Source organism: Cervus canadensis, chromosome 15, assembly GCF_019320065.1.
Source record: "Cervus canadensis isolate Bull #8, Minnesota chromosome 15, ASM1932006v1, whole genome shotgun sequence".
In the NCBI taxonomy this organism is placed as follows: domain Eukaryota; kingdom Metazoa; phylum Chordata; class Mammalia; order Artiodactyla; family Cervidae; genus Cervus; species Cervus canadensis.
Window position 1 is genome coordinate 8,054,648 of NC_057400.1, and position 25,634 is coordinate 8,080,281.

At 44.3% G+C, this 25,634-nt stretch overlaps 1 long non-coding RNA gene across 1 annotated transcript in view; it reads right to left on the reverse strand.

Annotated features, from left to right (window-relative positions):
* Window positions 1-19,998: 19,998 nt before the first annotated feature.
* LOC122453871 overlaps window positions 19,999-25,634 on the reverse strand; it is a 34,367-nt gene continuing 28,731 nt past the window's right edge. Inside the window, exon 3 of the long non-coding RNA XR_006273205.1 lies at window positions 19,999-21,218. This is a non-coding gene — a long non-coding RNA (uncharacterized LOC122453871). The remainder of the gene's footprint in view (window positions 21,219-25,634) is intronic.

Consider the following 25,634-nt stretch of genomic DNA (forward strand, 5'->3'; position numbering starts at 1 on the left):
CTCATTGGTTATGTTGTATAATTCTTCTATATCCTTACCAATCTTTTGTACACTTGATCTTTCTCATACTGAAAGTGATATATTAAAGTCCTTATGGTATTACATAATGTACATCTATACTTTTCCTTTTATCTCCAGGGGCTTCTGCTTTGTAAACATGGCTGAGGTATAATTGGGTACCAGCATTATGAACTTTGCGTTCCCTGGTGGTTCAGTGGTGAAGAATCCGCCTGCAATGCTGGAGTCTCAGGTTCAATTCCTGGGTTGGGAAAGTCCCATGGAGAAGGAAACGGCAACACACTCAGGTATTCTTGCCTGGGAAACCCTGTGGACAGAGGAGCCTGGCGGGCTATAGTCCATGGTCACAAGAGTCGTACAGGTACCTGATTAACAAAAACAACAATTATGAACTCTAACATAATAGAGTCCTCTGTTTCTTTTTAAAAATTTATTTATTTTTTAATTGATTTTGGATTTAATTGATTGATTTGTTGGATTTTTTTTCCAATAAAGTTCAGTCATTTTATTAGACTATGTCCCAGTGTGACATTCTGGGTCAGTTTTCCTAGGTATGTGATGTGTCCTTTCAACATGTTTCAAACTTTTGGTTTTTCTTTAAATTCAAGAATGTTCTTTATTTTATATAATAGATTACAATATTTGTTCTGTTCCATTGCTTTGGTCTCCTTTGTGAATGCCTCTTATACATAGATTGGATCTTCTTTCCATATCTTCTATAGCTATAATTTTTTCCCTGAATACTCTTTAAAAAATATTTCCTTGTTTCTCCTTTACATGTAAAATGTCTAAGTTCCATCTTCTATTTTTCTCAAGGCACTGTCCATTGTCATTGATCATGTCTGTGTTCATTTTGGTTCAGTTTTCATTTACAATGCTTTCCATTTTAGTTCTAATTATTTTCTGAATTTAATCTCTCTTTTCAAAACTTCCTTTTCTTTAGCAACCTCATTTCTGAGCTTTCTCAATTCATTTTTATGTGTTCCTTTATTACTTTAAAAATGACTTTAGGTCACTTGGAATACTAGGGTATAATTTCACACCGTTTATGAGCATGCCTTTTTGGCCTGCTTTTATCATTTGTGTAGGGACATTATTCTGTTCCTTTTTCCCCTCTTCTTATGTTGACTTTGTTTATTTTCTTTGGCAATTCAATTTTCTATTGTTCACTTTTAGGGGAGGTAATATTTCTTGTACTTTCAGGAGTGTGAGTGGGCCAGCTTTCCACAATGTGAGCTTCCTTAAGAATGTAAGATGTTTTTGTGAAGCAGTCACAAATGTAGTTTCTACCATGTGACATCCGCCTCCTGCACTTCCTTCCCCTTGGATCTTTTCTTTCCCAGGCCTCCAGGGTCCCTGTCTCGCTCAGTTTCAACTCCACCCTCAGCAATTTCTTCTCAGGGTAGCGGTCTCTCCTGGAAGCCATTCTGCATTTACTTTTCATAAGCTCACAGGACCCACACTACGCCAGTACTTTCAGGCCTCATGACGTCTCTGTGCTTTTCCACATAATGGATTCTGCAGAACCCCTTCCAGTTGACGCTGCCATTCGCAGACTGGTCCACTCTGTTTTCCAGTGAGCACCTGCGGTCCTTAGGGCATCTGTCCTTAGGGCCATCAGAGGCCCCTTTTCTTCATTTTGCATAGACGCTGATATCAGACAGATCTTATAGCTGTTGGTGACTTATCTCCCTCCCACTCGTATTTCCAAGCTTGTAAGCGTATCTTTTCACTCAGTTTTGTTACAGATATTGTTCACAGGTTTTTAATTTTGCTATCCTGGTGGCCATATATACCATAGTGAGGGACTTACATAAATTTTAAAACTATGCTTTTACAATTATCTTGCCAGAATCCATCCCAAGTCATTTTGATCATGGCTATGTGGCTGTTTTTTAATTTAGTTTTTAATTAGAGTATAGTTGATTTTTAATGCTGTTTCAGCTGTACAACAACGCCAATCAGCTCTAAGTAAACATGTAACCAGGCTTTCCTGACGACTCAACAGTAAAGAATCCTCCTGCCAACGCAGTAGACATGGGTTTGACCCCTGGGTCAGGAAGATCCCCTAGAGGAGGAAATGGCAACCCACTCCAGGATTCTTGCCTGAGAAACCAATGAACAGAGGAGCCTGGTGGGCTACAGTCCATGTGGTCACAAAAGAGTTGGACACAACTTAGCTACTAAACAACAACAGCAATACATACAAACCCTCCCTCTTGAGTCTCCCTCCCACTTCCTCCATCCCACCAGCCCTCGAGGTCATCACAGAGCGCCTAGCTGAGCTCCTGTGCTAAATAGCAGTTCTGTTCACTATCTATTTTACACATGAAAGTGAAAGTCGCTCAGCTGTGCCCGACTCTTTGGAACCCCATGGACTATATAGTCCATGGAATTCTCCAGGCCAGAATACTGGAGTGGGTAGCCTTCATCTTCTCCAGTGGCTCTTCCCATCTCAGGGTCGAACCCAGGTCTCCCACGTTGCAGGCAGATTCTTTACCAGCTGAGCCATGGTAGTGTATATATGTCAATGCTGTGGCTGATTTTTAAGCGTCGATTCCTTGAAGACAAAGAGACTGATAATCTGTGTCCTAGAGCAAGGACACAGAGCTCCGTATGTAGATAGGTTTACAGTTTTGTTAACAGATTATAACAGCAATACACACATTGCACATATTTGGAAACTACATAATAGCATGTAACAAGAAATGAATATTGCCAGTTATACCATCACCATAGAAATACCCACTGTTAACAGCCTGGGGTTTTCTCTTCTGGCCTTTAACGCAACTAAATTTTAAAAATATGTGTTTCAACTGAAGGGGCTTCCCTGGTAGCTCGGTGGTAAAGAATTCACCTGCCAATGCAGGAAACACAGGTTTGATCCTTAGTCCAGGAAGGTCCCACATGCCACGGAGCAACTATGCCTGCCTGCCACAACGATTGAGCCTGTGCCCTAGAGCCCATGAGCCGCAACTACTGAGCACATGTGCTGCAACTACTGACGCTTGCATGCCCACAACAAGCACGTGCTCCGCAACAAGAGAAGCCACTGCAGTGAGAAGCTCATGCACTGCCACTGGAGAGAAGCCCCTGCTGGCCACACCTAGACAAAAGCCCACACACAACGAAGACTCAGCACAGCCAAATAAATGCATTTTTATGTGTCTTAATTGAGATCATAGTATACATGAAATCTCTGTGTTAGAACTATCAGAGACTCACTCAATTTACCCTAGGGAAGACGGAGATTATTGCTAAGTTATGTACAGAGTGAAAATAGAAACTTGGAGTGCTACCAGCAACTGTGGCGGCTGGGGAACGGGCAATTCCCCTAGTCTCCCTCCTGGGTCACATGCTCTTCTCAATGTCTCACATGTTTGCTTTATTATAGTTCAGATTGTGGTAGATCTTGAATTCTTTCTACATTACAGTTTTTCAGCCTTAGCACCTACTGATAATGAACTCATGTAAATTGATACGGCCACTGTCAAGAACACTATGGAGATTTCTTTAAAAACTAGGAATAAAACTACCATAAGACCCAGATATCCCACTATTGGGTATATACTCTGAGAAAATCACAATTCTAAAAGACATATGTACCCCAAAGTTCACTGCAGTAGTACTTATAATAGCAAGGACATGGAAGCAACCTAGATGTACATTCATAGGTGAATGGATAAAGAAGCTGCGGTGCATATATACAATGGAATATTACTCAGCCATAACAAGGAATGAATTTGAGTCAATTCTAGTGATGTGGGTGAACCTAGAGCCTGTTATACAGAGTGAAGTAAGTCAGAAAAAGAAAAACAAATATCATACATTAACACATGTATACGGACTATTTATCTAGATAAATGAACTGAAAGAGTGGCATTGAAATACATATATTACCATATGTAAAAGAGATAGCCAGTGGGAATTTGATATATGATGCAGGGAGCTCAAATTGATGCTCTGACAACCTAGAGGGGAGAGATGGGGTGGGGGGTGGGAGGAAGGTTCAAGAGGGAAGGGACAAGTGTATACCTATGAGCTTATTCAGCTCAACATTGTAAAGCAACTATCCTCCAAATAAAAATAAACACATTTAAAAAAGAAAAGAACAAATAAAAAATTTGCATTTGAAAAAAGAAAAAACACAAAATAGTAATGGTTCCCCTATAAAAAAAAGCAATAGACAAAAATCAGTGAAACCGAGTTTGTTCTTTGAAAAGATTAACAAAATTGAGAAACTTTTAGCTAGACTGGCTAAGAAAAAGAGAGAAAATTCATCTCAATTGATGCAGAAAAAACATTTCACAATATTCAACACCTTTCCATGATAAGAAAAAAAAACGTTCAACAAACTAAGAATGGAAGAAAGTATCTCAGCATAATAATGACCATATACAAAAAGTCCACAACTCACATCAGACTCAGTGGCAAATGATTGAAAACTTTTCCTCTAAACATCAGCATTAAGACAAGAATGCCTGCTTCTGTCACTTCTATTTAACATAGGAATGAAAGTTCTAGCCAGAGCAATTAGACAAGGAGGAAAAAAAAAAAAGAAATAAAATACATCCAAATAGAAGAAGAAAAACTATCCCTGGTGGCAGATGATATGACTTTATATGCAGAAAATACTTAAAATTCCACACACAAAAAATCTGTTAGAACTAATAAATGAATTCAGCAAAGTTATAGAATACAAAATTAACATGCAGAAATCAGTTGCATTTCTGTACACTGACAATGGACAATCTTAAAAGGAAATAAAATAACTTCATTTACAATAGCATCAAGAAACAGCAAAATACTTAGGAGTAAACTTAATCATGGAGGTGAAAGATATATACACTGAACACTAAAAAATACTCATCAAAGAAACTGAAGAAGACACAAATAAACAGAAAGACTTTCTGTGTTCATGGATTTGAAGACTTAATATCATTAAAATGTCCAAAGTACTCAAAGCAATTCATTGAATCAATGCAATCCTTAAAAAAAAACCTAATGGCATTTTTGGCAGAAATACAAAAATTCATTCTAAAATTCATCTAGACTCTTAAAGGACCTCAAGTGGCTAAAACAACCTTGAAAACAAAAAGTAAATTTGGAGGTGTCATACTCCCTAATTTAAAAACTCTATAAAACTACAATAATCAAAACAGTATTATACCAGCAGAAAGAAGGGCATATAGACAACAGAATAGATGAGAGAGCCCAGAAATAAATTCTCACATATATGGTCAAATGATTTTCAACAAGGTGCCATGACTATTCAATAGGGAAAGGAGAGTCTTTTTAATAATTGGATCTGGGAATACTACATTCACATGCAGAAGAATGAAGCTGAACTTTTAGCTTATACTACATATTAATACAATAATTAACTCAAAATGGATCAAAGACCTAAGTAAGAGCTAAAGCTACAACATTCTGAGAAAAAAAACAGAGGAAAGACTTCATGACATTGAATTCAACAATGATTTCTTGGATATTACACCAAAAGTACAGGCAAATGGATGGGGATAAAATGGAAACAGTGACAGACTTTATTTTCTTGGGCTCCAAAATCACTTTGGACGGTGACAGCAGCCATAAAATTAAAAGATGTCTGCTTCTTGGAAGAAAAGCTATGACAAACCTAGACAGCATATTAAAAAGCAGAGCCATCACTTTGCCAACAAAGGTCCATGTAGTCAAAGCTATGGTTTTTCCAGTAGTCATGTATGGATGTGAGAACTGGACCATAAAGAAGGTTGAGCACCAAAGAATTGATGCTTTTGAACTGTGGTGTTGGAGAAGACTCTTGAGAGTCCCTTGGACTGCAAGGAGATCCAACCAGTCCATCCTAAAGGAGATCAGTCCTGGGTGTTCATTGGAGGGACTGATGCTGAAGCTGAAGCTCCAATCCTTTGGCCACCTGATGTGAAGAGCTGACTCATGGGAAAAGACCCTGAAGCTGGGAAAGACTGAAGGCAGGAAGTGAAAGGGACGACAGAAGATGAGATGGGGATGGCATCACCGACTCGACGGACATGAGTTTGCGTAAACCCTGCGAGCTGGTGAAGGACAGGGAGGCCTGGCGGGCTGCCGTCCATGGGGCTGCACAGACTTGGACACGGCTGAGCGACTGGACAACAACAGCATGACAACGTAAAGCTGCGCATTAAAGGACGCAACTACCCGAATGAAGAGGCAGCGTATAAGCTGGAAGAAAACATCTGCAAATAATACAGCTGGTAAGGATTTAATATCCAGAATACATAAAGAACAAAAACAAAAATAAACGAACAGCCTGATTTAAAAATGGGCAAACGGACTTGAACAGACATTTCTCCAGAGAAGCTATACAAATGGCCAAACAAGCATGTGAAAAAATGTTGGCCATCACGAATCATTAGGAGAATGTAAATGAAAACCACGGTGAGACACTATCTCACCCACATTAGGTTGGTTACTATCGGCACTGTGAGTCAATGTTGTTAAGAAACATGTTTGAGTAGATCCAGATTTCTCAGCCTTGGCACTACTAACACTTTGGATCAGGTCATTCTTTGTTAGGGGGCTGTCCTGTGCATTTCGGGATATTTAGCAGCATCCTTGTCCTCTGCCCACTAAATTCCAGTACTATTCTCCGTCCCTAGTCATGACAATAAAAAATGTCTCCAGACATTGTTACATGTCCTTTGGGAAGCCAAGGTGCCCTGAGATGAAAACCACTGGATTCAGTCACACAAATAAATGAAGAGCCTGCTTACTGCAAAAAGTTGATGAGAGATCTGCCTTAATAAAGGCATCCTTAAAATATGGTGGTTTAAAGAACTGTTTTACAGTTTACCAACAGCAAACTTTGACTTCAGAATTCCCTTACCCTCCCCTTCAGTATCCCGTTATATTTTTCTCCTATACATGACTGCCACCCCTCACTTCTACTCACAGGAATACAGTAGCTTGTCTTCCTATTGCCATCCAAACATAATTTCAAGAAAAGAACTAGTAGGGAATTTAAAAGATGGTACAGAAGCAGGCTATATTAGATAGATGAAATTTGTTGGACTAATTTATAGGGAACGGGCTTCCCAGGTGGCTCAGTGGTAAAGAATCCTCCTGCCAATGAAGGAGACACAGGAGATGTAGGTTTGATCCCTGGGTCAGGAAGATCCCTTGGAGAAGGAAATGGCAACCCACTCCATATTCTTGCCTGCGAAATCCCATGGACAGAGGAGCCTGGCGGGCTTCAGTCCATGGGGTCGCAAAGAGTCGGACATGACTTCGCGACTAAACAGGAGCAATATGATGCAAGGAACTGAACTGGAACCCAAGCAACCTGGGAGCTGGTCCTGGCTTTGTTACAACCAATTGTGGAGCCCTAAGAAAGTCAGTTAATCATCTGGACCTATATCATCTCCTCCACAAAGCTGAGGATTGGCTCAGACGATTTTTCTGCACTCATTCTCACTAATGGGTAAATAACAAAGTTTTGTTGGTTGCATATTTGTTGCAATAATGTGCAATAGGGCAACAGTGTACAAGGAAGTGGCCACACCTTTATTGGAAATGATGCTTTCACTAGGCAAAGAAACACCTAGCCTTGAATGCCAGATTCTACATCTATGTAAGATAAGAAAGCATAGAAGATTCTGTAGCATGCGTTCAGTCACGGAATGTAAGACCCTCACAGCTGCATGGTATAGAAAACACCTTGTTCTACACTCTCAAGGAAATCCTGAAGCCTAGAGAGGCGGAGGGTAACTTGTCCACCTCTTAATGAAAAGTGGCATAATCAACATGGTGTTTTAAATACAGGGGACTTGAAAGCATAGGAAGAATTGATTTTTGGAGGTGCTACGCCTTATTCAGTTCTAGGCACTGTTAGTGTCCCTCATCTGAAACCACTCGGCACACTCACTCATGGTTCCTGTCCTTGGTGGAGTGAAATAATTCATTTCCTGTATTTTTACAAACAAGTCCACTGATAATCAGGACAAAGACACAAAAAATATCAAGAGCAGATAGATGCTGAAAGACAAAAAAACCATCACTGGCATAGACAGGAGACCCAAACTACACAGTATATTAAAAAGGGAATTCGTCAAGTAAAGAATTATTGACTAGTAACTGGGGGATGTAGTAACTGGCATCGACTACTAAGAGGAGAGCTATAAAGAATCCGGGACTGGCTGATACAGACAGGAAGCAGGTACTGCCCTAGGGCTGAGGCAGAGCACCCCAGAAAAAACTAACTAACCCCTAACACACTAGTCTGAGACTCAGATCTTGCTGGAGAGGGTGGGCGCTTGGCCTACTGGATGGTGAAGTTTGCCGAGGTGACAGGCAAGCAGGAAACTGTCCCCTGAGAGACAATAAAGCTTTGCAGAAGGGGCCTGGAAGGAAAGGGGTTGAATTGTTTGGAAAACCGACTGTGGCACTAGAGGGACTTGCCAGAAAGCTTCCGGGAAGCCACCCCACCACCCCAACGAAGTGCTCTTGAAGTCACTGGAAGTCGGATGAGTTGCCTGCAGAACTCACCAGAAAGTCATGCTCAGGAGGGTGAAGGAGGCTCCAGGGGTGCCCCGCACACCTACACCGCAGGAGCGAGAAACAAGCCCCGCGCCAGCGACCAGGAAGCCCTTCGCCCGGCAGCGCTCCTCCCGCGCCCTCTACTGGCGAAGCGCAGCATCGCGCCTGCTGGCGAAGGAGGGGCATTTGCAAGCTTCGGTTCCAGCGTCACATTCTGGCCGAACCGATAAGCCAAACACTTTCACAATCAGCAGCACGATCACGGTTGTTATATACACACACGACACACACGTATCAAAGTAACACAGGTAAGAGCTGTCCAGGTAAGAGCTATCAAAACAAGACTCCTTTCCTTTAGCTCAGTCTCTCCTGCATGCGCCCAGTTTCTACCTGCCTGCTCTCACTGAGGAAGGCAACCTGTCCCACCTTGGCTGCAGGCAGAATCCCAAGGCCTGGGATTTCTGACCCACTTTCTTCCCTCAGCTTTCCCATTGGGGCTGCACTGTGTACTGAATGATCGCACAAATGTCATGAAAGCTTTAAAAACAAGAGTTCTGCTTGGACTCAGAAGCTCAGGGCATTAGAGAGGAAAGTAATTTAGCTACAGTGACCTCATGTCAGATTAGTGTCTGTGGTCCCAGCTACTGTCCATCTGCTGTCCGTTTTCACTCTCCAAAGTGTCCTGCTTTAGGCAGTGAATTACATGGTCCCCCACATGTAGTGTGAAGGTTGTTAATCAGTCATGTCCGATTCTTTGTGACCAGCAGTCAATCCGCTTCCCTGGGTTACAGGTGGGGAACTCCCGCATGTTGATGGTAAACAAGAGACCCTTCTTGGGTGGTGGGGAGGATGGGACTCAGGTCAGCGGTGTGACGTTGCCTGGTTACCGAGTCTCTCTCTAAAGGCCCCCAGCTTGGGGCGCTGAGATGATAAAAGGAGATAATGTGTGCAGGGTATCAGGCATGAGTTCCGGCAGCCCCATCAAGTAGCTCCTCCATCTGCACACCTCCCCGTTTCCCATCACGTGTTCTCAGTCTTTAAGGATGCATTTTTCTAATGGTGGAGCGCAATAACCCTTCAGGATCATCACTGCTAACAGGGAGGCTGAATCTCAGTTTGTTTGAGAAGGATCAGGGCTGTAAGTGTCCTATACTTGCTAAGCAAGCAGTACATATTGAATCCTTTCTCCAATCCGTGCCTCCCTCCTCTAAATTCCTGCTTCCTGAAGGCTATAGGCACTTAGGGCAGTGGAACAAAAGCCACCCTCTGGGAAGACTGGTCCACCCAGGTACAAGTCCTCCTTGGGAAGTTCAGTTCAGTCGCTCAGTCGTGTCTGGCTCTTTGTGACCCCGTGGACTGCAGCATACCAGGCCTCCCTGTCCATCACCAGCTCCCAGAGCTTACTCAAACTCATGTCCATTGAGTCAGTGATGCCATCCAACCATCTCATCCTCTGTCATCCCCTTCTCTTCCTGTCTTCAATCTTTCCCAGCACCGTCTTTTCAAATGAGTCAACTCTGCGTCAGGTGGCCAAAGGATTGGAGTTTCCATTTCAGCGTCAGCATCGGTTCTTCCAATGAATATTCAGGACTGATTTCCTTTAGGATGGACTGGTTGGATCTCCTTGCAGTCCAAGGGGCTCTCAAGAGTCTTCTGCAACACCACAGTTCAAAAGCATTAATTCTTCGGTGCTCAGCTTTCTTTATAGTCCAACTCTCACATCCATACATGACTACTGGAAAAACCATAGCTTTGACTAGATGGACCTTTATTGGCAAAGTAATGTCTCTGTTTTTTAATATGTTGTTCAGGTTGATCATAACTTTTCTTCCAAGGAGCAAGCATCTTTTAATTTCATGGCTGCAGTCACCATCCACAGTGATTTTGGAGCCCCCCAAAATAAAGTCTTTTACTGGTTCCATTGTTTCCCCATCTATTTGTTAAGAAGTGATGGGACCAGATGCCATGATATGAGATTTCTGAATGTTAAGTTTTAAGCCAACTTTTTCACTCTCTTCTTTCATTTTCATCAAGAGGCTCTTTAGTCCTTCTCTTTCTGCCATAAGAGTGGTGTCATCTGCACATCTGAGGTTATTGATATTTCTCCTAGCAATCTTGATTCCAGCTTATGCTTCATTCTGTCCAGCATTTCTCATGATGTACTCTGTATGTAAATTAAATAAGCAAGGTGATAACATAAAGCCTTGACATACTCCTTTCCCAATTTGGAACCACTCTGTTGTTCCATGTCCAGTTCTAACTGTTGCTTCTTGACCTGCATACAGATTTCTCAGGAGGCAGGTCAGGTGGTCTGATATTCCCATCTCTTTCAGAATTTTCCACAGTTTGTTGTGATCCACACAGTCAAAGGCTTTAGCATAGTCAATAAAGCACAAGTAGATGTTTTTCTGGAACTCTCTTGCTGTTTCAATGATCCAACAGATTTTGGCCATTTGATCTCTGGTTCCTCTGCCTTTTCTAAATCCAGCTTGAACATCTGGAATTCTCGGCTCACATTCTGTTGAAGCCTGGCTTGGAGAATTTTGAGCGTGGCTTTGCTAGTGTGTGAGATGAGTATAATTGCGTGGTAGTTTGAGCATTCTTTGGCATTGCCTTTCTTTGGGATTGGAATGAAAACTGATCTTTTCCGGTCCTGTGGCCATTATTGAGTTTCCTAAATTTGCTGTCATATCGAGTGCAGCACTTTCACATCATCATCTTTTAGGATTTGAAATAGCTTAACTGGAATTCCATCACCTCCACTAGCTTTGTTCATAGTGATGCTTCCTGAGGCCCACTTGACTTTGCATTCCAGCATGACTGATCACCCCATCATGGTTATCTGGGTCATGAAGATTTTTTTTGTATAGTTCTTCTGTATATTCTTGCCACCACTTCTTAATATCTACTGCTTCTGTTAGGTCCATACTGTTTCTGTCCTTTATCAAACTCATCTTTGCATGAAATGTTCCCTTGGTATCTCTAATTTTCTTGAAGACATCTCTAGTCTTTCCCATTCTATTGTTTTCCTCTATTTCTTTGCACTGGTCACTGAAGAAGGCTTTCTTATCTCTCCTTGCTATTCTTTGGAACTCTGCATTCAAATGGGAATATCTTTCCTTTTCTCCTTTGCCTTTCACTTCTCTTCTTTTCTCAGCTATTTGTAAGGCCTCCTCAGACAACATTTTGCCTTTTTGCATTTCTTTTTCTTGGGGATGGTCTTGACTACTGTTTCCTGTACAATGTCATGGACCTCCATCTATAGTTCTTCAGGCACTCTGTCTATCAGATCTAATTCTTTGAACCTATTTGTCACTTACACTGCTTAATTGTAAGGAATTTGATTTAGGTCATACCTGAATGGACTAGTGGTTTTCTCTACTTTCTTCAATTTCAGTCTGTATTTGGCAATAAGGAGTTCACGATCTGAGCCACCGTCAGCTCTGTCTTGTTTTTGCTGACTGTGTAAAGCTTCTCCATCTTTGGCTGCCAAGAATATAATCAGCCTGATTTCGGTGTTGACCATCTGATGATGTCCGTGTGTAGAGTCTTCTCTTGTGTTGTTGGAAGAGGGTGCTTGCTATGACCAGTGCATTTTCTTGGCAAAACTCTATTAGCCTTTGCCCTGCTTCATTCTGTACTCCAAGGCCAAATTTGCCTGTTACTCCAGGTATCTCTTGACTCCCTACTTTTGCATTCCAGCCCCCTATGATGAAAAGGACATCTTTTTTGGGTGTTAGTTCTAGAAGGTCTTGTAGGTCTTCACAGAACCCTTCAACTTCAGCTTCTTCAGCATTACTGGTTGGGGCATAGACTTGGATTACCATGATATTGAATGGTTTGCCTTGGAAACGAACAGAGATCATTCTGTTGTTTTTGAGATTGCATCCAAGTACTGCATTTTGGACTCTTTTGTTGACTATGATGTCTACTCCATTTCTGCTAAGAGATTCTTGCTCACAGTAGTAGATATAATGGTCATCTGAATTAAATTCACCCATTCCAGTCCATTTTAGTTCGCAGATTCCTAAAATGTCAATGTTCACTCTTGCCATCTCCTGTTTGACCACTTCCAATTTCCCTTGATTCGTGGACGTAACATTCCAGGTTCCTATGCACTATTGCTCTTTACAGCATCAGACTTAACTTCCATAACCAGTCACATCCACAACTGGGTATTGTTTTTGTTGTTTTGCTCTGTTTCTTCATTCTTTCTGGAATTATTTCTCTACTGATCTCCAGTAGCATATTGGACACCTACCAATCTGGGGAGTTCATCTTTCAGTGTCCTATCCTTTTGCCTTTTCATACTGTTCATGGAGTTCTCAAGGCAAGAATACTGAAGTGGTTTGCTATTCCCTTCTCCAGTGGACCACATTTTTTCAGAACTCTCCACCATGACCTGTCCATCTTGGGTGGCCCTACACGGCATGGCTCAGAGTTTCATTGAATTTTAGACAAGGCTGTGGTCCATGTGATCAGTTTGGTTAGTTTTCTGTGATTGTGGTTTTCATTCTGTCTGCCCTCTGATGGAGAAGGATAAGAGGCTTATGGAAGCTTCCTGATGGCAGAGACTGACTGAGGGGGAAACTGGGTCTTGTTCTGATGGGTGGGGCCATGCTCAGTAAATCTTTAATACAATTTCCTGTTGATGGGCGGGGCTGTGTTCCCTCCCTGTTGTTTGACCTGAGACCAAACTATGGTGGAGGTGATGAAGATAATGAAGATAATATGTGCCACATTGTCATCTGTGCCACAACTAAGACCCAACATAGTCAAATAAACAAATAATTAAAAAAACAAACAAAAAAACAGTCATTGTGTCCTGCTGGTCTTTGGAGACTCAACTCGTGGTTCTGTGGCTGCATGGTGCTGGAGCATCTTTGAGGAGATACCCCATATCCAAGGGCAAAGCAAAAGCCCCAGCAAGACAGTAGGAGGAGTGAAATCACATTTAGAATCAAACCCCATACCCGCCAGAGATGCTCAGAGGGCTCAAATGAACTATGTGAGCACCAGGACCCAGAGACCCCACAGAGACTGAGACAGAACTGTGTCTGGGTGTCTCCTGAGGATGTATGGGTCGGCAGTGGACTGCTGTGGGGACAGGGGCTCTGGGTGCAGTCGACCTGGGCATGGCAGAAGCCCTCTTGGAGGAGGTCACCATTAACCCACCATAGAGCCTCCAGAACGTTCACAGGACTGGGGAAACAGACTCTGGGAGGGCACAGACAGAACCTTGTGAGGGCCAGGACCCAGGGGGAAGGAGCAGTGACCCCACAAGAGACTGGCCCAGACTTGCCCGTGAGTGTCCAGGAGTCTCCGGCAGAGGTGTGGGTTGGCGGTGGCCTGCTGCTGGGATGGGGTCACTGCGTATAGCAGGGCGTGCATGGGGCCTTTTGAAGGAGATCGCCCTTGTCTTCATTATCTCCTTGGGAAAGATCATCCCAAGATCTCCATCTGGTGGCCACACTGTAGAACACACTCCTTGGACAACTTGATGACCAAACAGGTGGGCAGTTACCCTGAGGCCGTTTATGAGACAAAAACCTCAGGATGGGACCCCTCATGCAGGACCCCTGATGATCTTGCTGACAGAGGCTGCTTGGGGGCACTTTTCTGGGGGTGCGTTCCTCAGGCCACACTTAGACACATATTCAGAGACTTCTCTGCCAGGCTTGCTGCCCTGGATCCAGGACAAGTTACTCCAGTTTTTCAGCCTCGGCATTCTTGATGTTTGGAGCCAGATAAGTTTGTCATGAGAGACTGGGAGACTGTCCCGCACATTGTGGGCAGTCTAGCAGCGTCCTTGGCCTCTACACACTGGATGCCCTAGGAACGCCTCCCAGTTCCCAGTTACAACAACCTTGGCCGTCTCTAAGAAGTTGCCGAATGTCCTCTGGGGAGTGCTGGGGAGGGGTTTCCCCTGGCTGAAAACTAGTGGTTGAAAACCTGGTTCAACAAATGAGCTGTTCAGTTAAACATTTCAGTTCTTAGCAAAGCGGCGAGGAGGGCAGGACTCCAGTTGGGTCAGCAGCAGGTCCTGGGACCCACAGTGTGTGGGGTCCAGGAAGCAGGGATTAAACCAGCCCTGGGCCCTGGTCATCCACAAGCTTCACCCATGGGGTCTCTCATTGCCCATATACATGTAGGGGTTTTTGAGACTGATCTCTTATATTTCAGTGGAAAACAAAGCCTGTTTCAGACAGGCCTGGATGATTTCATCTCAGAATCCTCAGATTCAGGAGGGCCTATAATTAAAAGAACAGCTATGGTTGTTTTTCTTTTCTTTTTTTTCAAGAAATAAGAACCAAGCCCCATGCTGCTGTTTTTCTGCCTTTGTTCCTCCTCACTCAGCACTGCAAGGTGGGTGTCATTTTGCAGATGAGAAATGGAGTTGCAGTGGTCAAGTAACTTGTCCAAGGCCTTGCAGCTGGGACTTGGTAGAACTGAGTTTTGAACTTGGGTTTCACACGCTCTTCTGCCAGTCCCCACTGTCCCCAGTGAGCAGACTTCTCAGATGCCCTTTAGAATTTGTCATTCGCGTAGCTGCTGATGAAGTTCTCCTTTTCCTCTGCCCTGGGTATGCTAATTTTGTTCTCCTTGAACAAGCTGGAGACACCTCAAGGAAAAGCATCATGCCTCCTGCTTCTCTTGTGCCGCTTTCAGAGCCAGTACGGAGATTGGCACAGAGGTCTGAAAAGCAGCTAACAGATTCACCAAGGCAGCCTCCTTTCATTAGAGTCGAGTCTCTCAAAATTACGTTTGCCCTGCCTGGAAGCCTCCAGAATCCCATAGACCTTGCTGGCCCCTCTTTCCTTAGAACCATACCTAATGAAGAGATCCATTTCATCTCCACCTACATCTCCCTCCGGTGGCAATCTAATTAGGTTCTTCCTGCAATTAACTATTAGTAATTAAAGTGGAACAAAGCCCGTGTGTCATTCTTAAACTTCATCCATTAAACAACAATGTCCAATTTTGAAATCCCTCTTCAGACAAGGAGGCACGGTACATGTGTGGGATAAGAATTCTCCAGATATGCTAACCTAAATTTAATTATGCAAGGAGAACAGAGGTTTAACAGAGGTTTAACTTCATTCCCGGAACTGCTGTAATTAAAACTCAATCAGGGGCCGTGCTGGCCAACATCACTATCCAAGTGTCACACTCTTGGAGGGACAAACAGCCCAGCACCGTTCAGTGGCTGCTGGCCTGAAGACTTTGCGAGGAAAGGGGCACTTTGGCCCATCCTCTGTCTTTCAATAGTCTTCTTCCCTTCACCTCTTCTTTAGTTGCTTTCTCTTCATTTATAACTTTTGAAAATTGTTCTGTCCAGGTCAATGGAGGAAATGACCATTTCGACATCTTGTAATAATCTGTCAAGTGCTTATGACAGGCTGGGTGCTTCACATGCAGTGTCTTATTTAATCTCTACTTCAACTGTCGGAAGTAGATATCATCCTTTAAAGATGAGGGAATCACGGTTCAGAGAAGTTGCAGAACCTGCCAGTCACACCATTATGAAATGGTGGGACGAGGGTTTAACCAACCCAGCCCATCTCCAGAGTCTGTGCTCATCATATTACACTGGTGTTTTGCAATCGCTTCCCATATGTCGGATATTTGAATTAGAAACATTCTTACTCTGTGTTTGATTGTAGAACAGGATTCTGGACTCTTCCTCTGAGTCTCCCAGGTGTCTCAGTGGTAAAAGAAAAAATTGTCTGCCAATGCCAGAGATGTAGGAGACACAGGTTCAACCCCTGGGTTGGGAAGATCCCCTGGAGGAGGAAATGGCAACCCACTCTAGTATTTTCGCTCGGAGGATCTTACGGACAGAGGAGCCTGGCAGGCTACAGTACATATGGTTGCAGAGTTGGACATGACTGAGCATGCACACATGCATATGCATGAACTCTTCCTGCATGCATTGTGTTAGCAAGTAGGACAATGAACTGAGAGATTCCATGTTGGCCCTGTGCTGGGTTTGGAGAGCGACTGGTTCACTGAGTCATTCATTCATTCATTCATGTGAGCAGCAAGAGGCTCATCTGACTGGAGAAGGTACTATTTCTGGGAAACGCGCTCTTTCCAAATCTGGGCCACAGTGCTATGAAGTCACAAGGCCAGAGCCACTACAGTTATCAGAATTTCCAGAAACTCAGGGTTCACAAAGGGTTTTGGCAAATGTAAATTTATGGGACTTCCCTGGTGGTAAAATGGATAAGAATCTTCCTGCCAATGTAGAGGACATGGATGGATCCCTGGTCCAGGAAGATCCCACATGCCTCAAAGCAACTAAACCTGTGCACCATAACTACTGGGCCTGCACTCTGGAGCTCAAGAGCTGCAATAACGGAGCCCATACTGGCCACAGTGGGGTAGATCATGCATCGCTGTCAGAGAAACACATCCCCACCCCAGTCTATGTCTTTGGTGGGGCTGTCCACGTCAGTGGACAATCCTTGTGACTCTGTCTTGGGAGTGCTACCAAAAGTGCACATGTCAGTCAGGCCATGTCCCGCCCGGGGCCACCACTTCCAGTGGGAAAGTTGTGCCTTTCCCCGGGAGGAACCCCTGCAGGGGATGAGTTGCCCCAAGACCCATCTTACACTCTGGTGGTGGTTTAGTCACTCAGTCATGTCTGACTCTTGCAATCCCATGGACTGTAGCCCACCCGTCTCCTCTGTCCATGGGACTCTCCAGGGAAGAATACTGGAGTGGGTTGCCATTTTCTTCTCTGGGTGATCTTCCCGACACAGAGATTGAACCTGGGTCTACTGTATTGTAGGCCGTCTCCTGCATTGCAGGTGTATTTTACTCCAACCAAAGAAAAGATACCTTTCTAATTGGCCCAAAGGCACTGATGGGATAGCGGTGGTGTAGTCCTGCCGGTTTCAGAGTCTAGGCCCCCAGTGCACTGGATATGCTACCCCTGGATCTGCCCATACAGAAAACAGAGTGAATTCAAAATCTCTGGAGGCAAGCCTCTGGATCCACTCCAAAACAAGAGGCAGAAGCCATGAGGACCTGGAGGAAAGACCTCTCCTTTGTCTGGTGATTGAGGCCCTCTCCACTCATACTTTCTCTGTCTAATTATTTTGTTCTACCACACTCTACCCACTTCTCCACAGACAATGTGATTATGTAAAACAGAGTTCTCAAGGAATGGAGGTTTCAGGATGAGGACAGCAGGAGCTTGGTGTTGAGACAATCACTTCTTCCAGTAACAGAGAATCACGGTAAAGAGCTTCAAAAGTCTCCAGATACAGGAGAGGGAACCCTCCTGCATTGTTGCTGGGAATGTAAATTGGTGCAGCCACCACAGTTTGGAGACTCCTTTAAAAACTAAAACTAGAGCTACCACATGGTCTAGTAATCCCATTCCTGGGCGTATATCCAGAAAAGATGAAAACTCTAATTTGAAAAGAAACGTGCACCCCAGTGGTTATAGCTGACTATTTATAACAGTCAAGACACAGAAGCAACCTAAATGTCCAGCAACCTAAATGTACCAGATGTGGTACATATACATTAGGTGGGTGCAAACATAATTGCAGTTTCAGATGGTGAATTTTAAATCATTATAACTAGGCTCAAACACACCTTTATTAATCAAGATAGGAACCATTACAATCAACACATTTTTGCCAGGAGAAATAAGTTTGTTTATTCCTGTAGCATAAAAATCTGTGCTTTGGGATTCAATGAACTCTTGGAAAGTATTTTCTGCCTCCTGCTGGTTGTGGACGTATTTTCCTTGTAAAAAGTTGTCGAGATGCTTGAAAAAGTGGTAGCCAATTGACAAGAGGTCAGGTGAATACGGCAGATGAAGCAAACCTTTGTAGCCCAATTAGCTCAACTTTTGAAGTGCTGGTTGTGAAACTTGCAGTCAGGCATTGTTGTGGAGAAGAATTGGGCTCTTTCTGTTGACCAATATAGGCTGCAGGCAGTTTTGGGTACATCTTATCAGTTTGCTGAGCATACTTCTCAGATGTAGTGGTTTTGCTGGTATTCAGAAAGCTGTAGTGGATCAGACTGGCAGCAGACCCCCAAACAGGGACCATGACCTTTTTTTTTTGGTGTAAGTTTGACTTTGGGAAGTGCTTGGAAGCTTCTTCTTGGTCCAGCCACTGAACTGGTCATTGCCAGTTGTCACATAAAACCACTTTTCACCACATATCACAATCTCATTGAGAAATGGTTTGTTGCCCTTGTGTAGAATAAGAGAAGATGACTTCTGAATGATGATTTTTTTAGTCAGTTCATGCAGCATCCACTTACTGAGGTTTTTCACCTTTCCAATTTGCTTCAAATGCCGAACCATCATAGAATAGTTGAGGTTGAGTTCCTTGGCAACTTCTCATGTAGTTTTAAGAAGATCAGCTTTGATGATGACTCTCAGTTGGTTGTTGTCAACTTCTGATGGTCAGACACTGCGCTTGTCATCTTCAAGGCTCTTGTCTCCATTGCAAAATTTCTTGAACTACCACTGCACTGTACATTCTTTAGCAGTTCCTGGGCCAGATGCGTTGTGGATATTGTGAATTGTCTCCACTGCTTTACAACCCATTTTGAACTCAAATAAGATTGCTCAAATTTGCTTTTTGTCTAAGATATTTCCCTAGTCTAAAATAAATATAAAATAAACAGCAAATAATGTCATTAGCAAAAAAGTAAATAATAATAAAGTGAGAAATGTGCATTAAAATGATGTATAACATAACCACATTTATTTTATCTTTTTTAACCAGTAACAAATGGCAAAGTTCAACAATGCAAAACTACAGTTACTTTTGCACCAACCTAATACAATGGAAAAATTACTCAACCATAAAAAAGATTGAAATAATGCCCATTTGTAACAACATGGATGGACCTAGAGATGATCATATTAAGTGAAGTAAGTCAGAGAAAGACAATACCATATAATGTCATTTATATGTAGAATCTTAAAAAAACAAACAACTAATACCAGTGAATTTATTTACAAAACAGGAACAGATTCACAAACCCAGAAAACAAACTTATGGTTACCAAAGAGGAAAGTGTAAGGGGAGTTAAATTAAGAGTTTTGGAATTAGAAGATACAAACTACTATATATAAAATGGATAATCAATAAGGATTTACTGTATAGCACAGGGAACCATATTCAGTATCTTATAATGAATCTTATAATAATCTTTTAACCTATAATGGAAAAGAATCTGAAAAAGAATATGTAGTTCAAAAACAAAAGTCTCCAGATACAGCTGCTGCTGCTGCTAAGTCGCTTCAGTCGTGTCCGACTCTGTGCGACCCCACAGACGGCAGCCCACCAGGCTCCCCCGTCCCTGGGATTCTCCAGGCAAGAGCACTGGAGTGGGTTGCCATTTTCTTCTCCAATGCATGAAAGTGAAAAGTGAAAGTGAAGTCGCTCAGTCGTGTCCGACTCTCCGCGACCCCATGGACTACAGCCTGCCAGGCTCCTCCGTCCATGGGATTTTCCAGGCAAGAGTACTGGAGTGGGCTGCCATTGCCTTCTCTGCCAGATATAGCTGAGCTATCAAGAAAGGAGAAACACAAGGAGGTGTTAAGGGGAATCCTCAAGCTAATAGAGAAGCTGTGATTCAGATCATGAAGGGGGAAGAGGGTTTGAAAGCAGGATGGACCATGCAGCAGGAACCCATCCCAGAAAAGGGGGAGTCTCTCCTTCCTCCCCACCCCCCCAACCTTCCCTTCTCTCAGCCTCTCCCCAGTCCTTGCCTCCTGGCTCCTTGCCCTCAGAGAAAGCCGGTGGAGTCTCTCCTCCAGGCTCCGGCAGTTGTTTCTCTACAGAAAAGAGAGAAGGACAGTAGACAGTGGTCCAGCCCCACTGTGAGGGGAGGGCAGGTGGACTGCCCTTGAGCAGCAGCCCAGGACAGAAATGACTCAGACTTTGGAGCCAAGCTGGCTGGGAAGACCTTCAGAAAGGCTCCTGACCTCCATGTGCCTGAAGTTATCATCTGTAAATAGGGATAGAAATTGCCCCTTCACGTGGTGTCATGAAGTCTGGACTAGACAGGGTCTGATACTCAGCAGGGCTCTGCATACAGTCAGTACTGCATTAAAGCGCCCACAGCTACAGCTGACCTCTGTCTGGACTGTCATCTGACGGGTTCAGCGAGCGCCACTTGCTTTCATTCATTCAGCTGTAAGCCGTGCTGCCCTTGAAGGCCAGGTTCTCTGCTCAGACACAGTGGGGATCAAAGGGACACGGTTCTGTCCTTCTGGGGCCCACTGGCACCTCTGCAGCCCCTGCTTCCTTCCTGGGACCCTCAGGAGAGACCACGGTCCTCCGCCTTCGCTTCTCAGCCTGCTTGATGTGCTACGGAGCAGGGTGGCTCAAGAGCGTCTACAGGTACCTGTGAGTTCTGGCTGAGGGCACCTCTGATGAAGGTGCCAGAGATAATCATGGTGATTCTGACAGCAGGGTGTTCACAGCTTCCCTGGCATCCTCCGGGGCCCTGCCTGGGGCTCAGAGCCACAGTACACCCTGTAAGCCTGTGGGCTGGGAAAGCGGGCACTGTGCTAGGGGTTCCTGCATGGGGGGCTCATCTGCTGGCGAGGATCTGCCCTGAGACGGAGCCGATGCAGCCGGTCACAGGCCATCAGAAGCTGCTGGCGATGGTGTCTGAAGACCAGCCGTTCCAGGAGAGCTCTGTGGGGAGGAGACAGGTAAGGGGGTGGGGGTAGGTACAGGCCTCCAGTCCCAATACACCTCCACCCCTTCTGAATCTCCACAACAATATCAACTATGATTCTTTTTTTAATATTTATATATTTATTTAATACTTCGGGAAGGCAATGGCACCCCACTCCAGTACTCTTGCCTGGAAAATCCCATGGAGGGAGGAGCCTGGTAGGCTGCAGTCCATGGGGTCCCTAAGAGTTGGACATGACTGAGTGATTTCACTTTCACTTTTCACTTTCATGCATTGGAGAAGGAAATGGCAACCCACTCCAGTGTTCTTGCCTGGAGAATCCCAGGGACGGGGGAGCCTGGTGGGCTGCCGTCTATGGGGTCGCACAGAGTCGGACACGACTGAAGTGACTTAGCAGCAGCAGCAGCAGCATTTAATACTTATTAATTTATTTAGTTGCAGCTCGTAGAATCTTTAGCTGTGGCATGTGGGATCTAGTTCCCTGACAGGGATTGAACCTGGACCCCTCAGCATTGGGAGCATGGAGTCTTAGCCACTGGGCCACCGGGGTAGTCCCTCAACTATAATTCTTGTAATAAGGCCCACCAACCATTATCCAGGTGCATTCAGAAATTCAGAATTTGAGGGATTTTAGGAAAGTAATATGGCGTAAAGACTGTATGGTATCTGGCAGCCCTGCGGGGTCTGGGGCAGCACCCCATAATCAAGCACGCAAAACAGAGGAGAATTCACACCTAGCCAGGGACAGAAAGACTATAAATTGTTTCACATTCATTTAGGAAGGAGTTGACCACCAAACAAGTTGTGCAAAATTATGGTTTACTGAACCCTTTGGATTTATGATCACAAAGAAGGGCTCGTCAAAATGTGCTAGTTACAATAATAGTTAAAACAATAATAACACCCTCTCATATTTGCTGACTGGCTCAGGGAACTCAAACGAGGGCTCTGAAACAACCTAGAGGGGTGGGGCGGGGTGGGAGCTGGGAGGGAGGAGAGGGAGGGGACACAGGAGCACCAATGGCTGACTCATGTTGGTGTATGGCAGAAACAAACACAGTATTGTAAAGCAATTATCCTTCAACTAAAAATAATTTTTTTCCAAAAAAAAGAAAAAAATAATATCCTCTCGTATCCATAATTGCTTTCTCGATCTTACTCAAGTGGGAAGGAAACACCTCTAGAAAACTGCATTTATATAACAGGCAGCTTAGGTGAAAAACAGTTGAGGTGCTAGGTCAAGGCCCAGCCCCCCCCCAACTCTATTCCCCCCAGGTATAGACATTCTGGAGCTGCCCCTGCAAGAGTGACTGCCCAGGAGAAGGCCTGTGTGAGGAGGCACCTGGAAGGACTTTTTTTTTAAATTTTTGTTGGCCGTCCTGGGTCTTCGTTACTGTGGCAGGCTTTCTCTAGTTGCTGCGAGGTGGGGCTACTCTAGGTGTGATGCTCGAACTTCTTATTGCAGCAACTTCTCTTGTTTGGGAGCGTGGGCTCTAGGGAGCGGGCTCAGGAGTTGCGGCTCACGGACTCCAGAGCGCTGGATCAGGAGTCGTGGTGCATGGGTTTAGTTGCTCTGCGACATGTGGAATCTGCTCGGACCAGGAATTGAAACTGTGTCCTCTGCATTGGTGGGCAGATTCTTATCCACTGCGCCACCAGGGAAGTCTCTGGAAGGACTTCTTAGAGTTCCTGCCGCTGAGGTGGGCAAGGACCTTCCCCAGCCCAGTGGGGATGCTGCAGAGGTTGACGGCCAGCCTAACATTTCTGCTTAAAATAGAGAAAGAAGAAGTCTCTCCCTTCCTCCCCTAGAGTGTGAGAGATTAAGCTCCATGGCTTAAGGTGTTACCAGGTGTGTGTGCGTGAGATGGGTGGGGACATGGCCTCGGCCTTGATGGGGGCCTCTTGGCTCCAGGGGTAGGACCCATGGAGCAGATGACTGAACGGGCAAATTGCATGTTGCTCTGTCCGCATCAAGTCCTTTCCTTTATTCTTGATCTTGAATGAGGGAATCCAGGGGAGACGCAGAGTCCAAGCTCTCGCCAGCAGACAGTGCCCTGGAGGCCTCAACACTGGCCACCTGCCAAGGGGGACACCAGGAAAGGTGAGACTGTTACAGGTGTGTTTTCGTTGCCTGGGGACGAGTCCCAGAGAATGAATTTTTCATTGCGTTACCTGAGAGCATTTGCACATTGAAGTTTAGGGACTTGTGACAGAAGAGAAGGGGCATCTCTGAGACAGAGGGAGCTGAGAACGGCAGGTTCAGCCTCCTCTGCTCAGCATGGAGCCGAAAGACTGGAGCTTCCTTGGTGAGAACTGAGACTTAACGAACATACATACTTTGCTCACATGATTACTATATTGTGTCATTCAAACAACTCTTTGAATAAGATGCTATTGCTTCCATTACATATTTGCACTCAGGGTGGAGTGAGCCAGGGGTGGAGCTGGTGTCTGAGTCTGCAGGCTGGCTGTCCCTGTGGCCATCTATAATATAGTAACCACAGGAGCGCTCCACAGTGCTTGCAGAGAGTCTCCACAGTACTTGCTCTGTAGCAGAAAGAACAGAGTTTATGATACAAGAACCCTAAGAACCTGATCCTCCTTTGGCTTTCATCTCCTGTTTTTCAAAGTTAATCTAAGGACTGTTAACCCAAGAAACACTGCCAAGCATTTATAGATGGATTTCAATGAACAAAACCCTTCACCACATTGCATCTCATCTTGATACTCTCAATGAAAAGGTAATGCTTGTAGAGGAGGACTTTATGTCTCTATTTTATGAGTTTGGGGATGGAGGCTCAGTGAGATGTGTGCCTTCCACAGCCAGCAGGCAGATGGCAAGGACTTGAACACCAGCTTCTTTTATGATAGGTGTGCTACCCCATCAACTCCCCTCATTCTACTCCAAACTTTATTTCCAATCTTCCTGACCCACTTTAGGCTGGCTTTACTACTTTGGGTTCCTAGAACCTAAAGGTTTATAGTCATAAATAATTGCCCTCTAAGAGTTAATGTCAGCAAATTGACTTGAAAGGGACCATCTAGCACAACAGTAATGTTTCCTGACTCCAGGTACAAGGAAACACTCGCTGAGGAATTGTGCCTTCATCGAATCAATCTCACCTCCATTATCTTAAAATTTAAAAAGAATCTTAGTAGGGAAAAACTAGGTTATGAGAAATCCAGAATTCAGGTGCTTTTCCATATGTTTTTATCTGCTTACTAGCTGATGAGTTTGAGGACTCAACTGTTAACCATTTTTTTCAGTTGAACCTCCCTGCTCCAAACTGTCAAGGAGCACAAATGCTGATTTAAATATATGCATGGAGATAGCTTCTCACTTGTCAAATGGAGGCAAGCTACAGTGGAGGACAGGGTACATTCACACACTATCAGTTCATTCAGTTCAGTCAATCAGTCATGTCCAACTCTTTGTGACCCCACGAACTGCAGCACGCCAGGCCTCCCTGTCCATCACCAACTCCCGGAGTTTACTCAAACTCATGTCACACACTGTGGCAGTCTTTTATTCATATATGATCTACAACAGAAGTTTCATGAAACAACTCCTACCCTTATTTATAAATGCACTCCTGAGTTTTGTATTTTATGTTTTCTTTGTTTTCAATGCTGGAGATGTCCCACTGTATTGATTTCATAGTTCACTAATGGGGATTAAGATCTGCAGTTTCAAAAATACTGGCCTATGAGTTCTTACCCACTCTCTTGTGTCCAGTCATCACTTATATGTGAGTTGAGTTTTCAGTTTTAATCTCTCTCTTGAGCTACAGACTCTAATCCCCAACTATGGATTAGAGCTTCTCTATGGAGCTTCTCTGCTAAGAGGAACTCAAAGTGAATGTAACCCAAGCAGAACACAACACCTCTCCCCTCTTTCCTCCCAGTTGCCCTCCCTAGAGTTCCCCATCTTCTGAGGGGGTCACTCTTGGTCCAGGTGGTCATGCCAGACCCTTGTTTGGTGCCCTCTTCTTCCCCTCCTCACTTCTCATACCCAATCAATCATCGAGTCCTGTCCAATAGCCCTTCTAAATATCTCCTGGATTCATCTACTTCTTTCCAACAGACCATTATCATCTCTGAACTACTTCAACAGTCTCTAACTGGTCTACTTACTTTTATGATGCCTTTCAATCCACCCCACACACAATGGAGAGAAGACCTTCTAGGATGCAAAGGCTGATCACTTCACTCTTTAGCATAAAAGCTTTCGGTAATCTCCTGGAATTTGTAGTAACATGGCTTCTTTGGCTTGGAACCCTCTTCTATCTGCTCACCAACCCCACATCTATCTCTGCCTAGCCCTACTCATTCTTCACGTCTCTACTGAGATGTCACTCACTATGGGAGCTCTGACCCGACCTAGACAGCAAATTCAGGTCAAACTGGCCTAA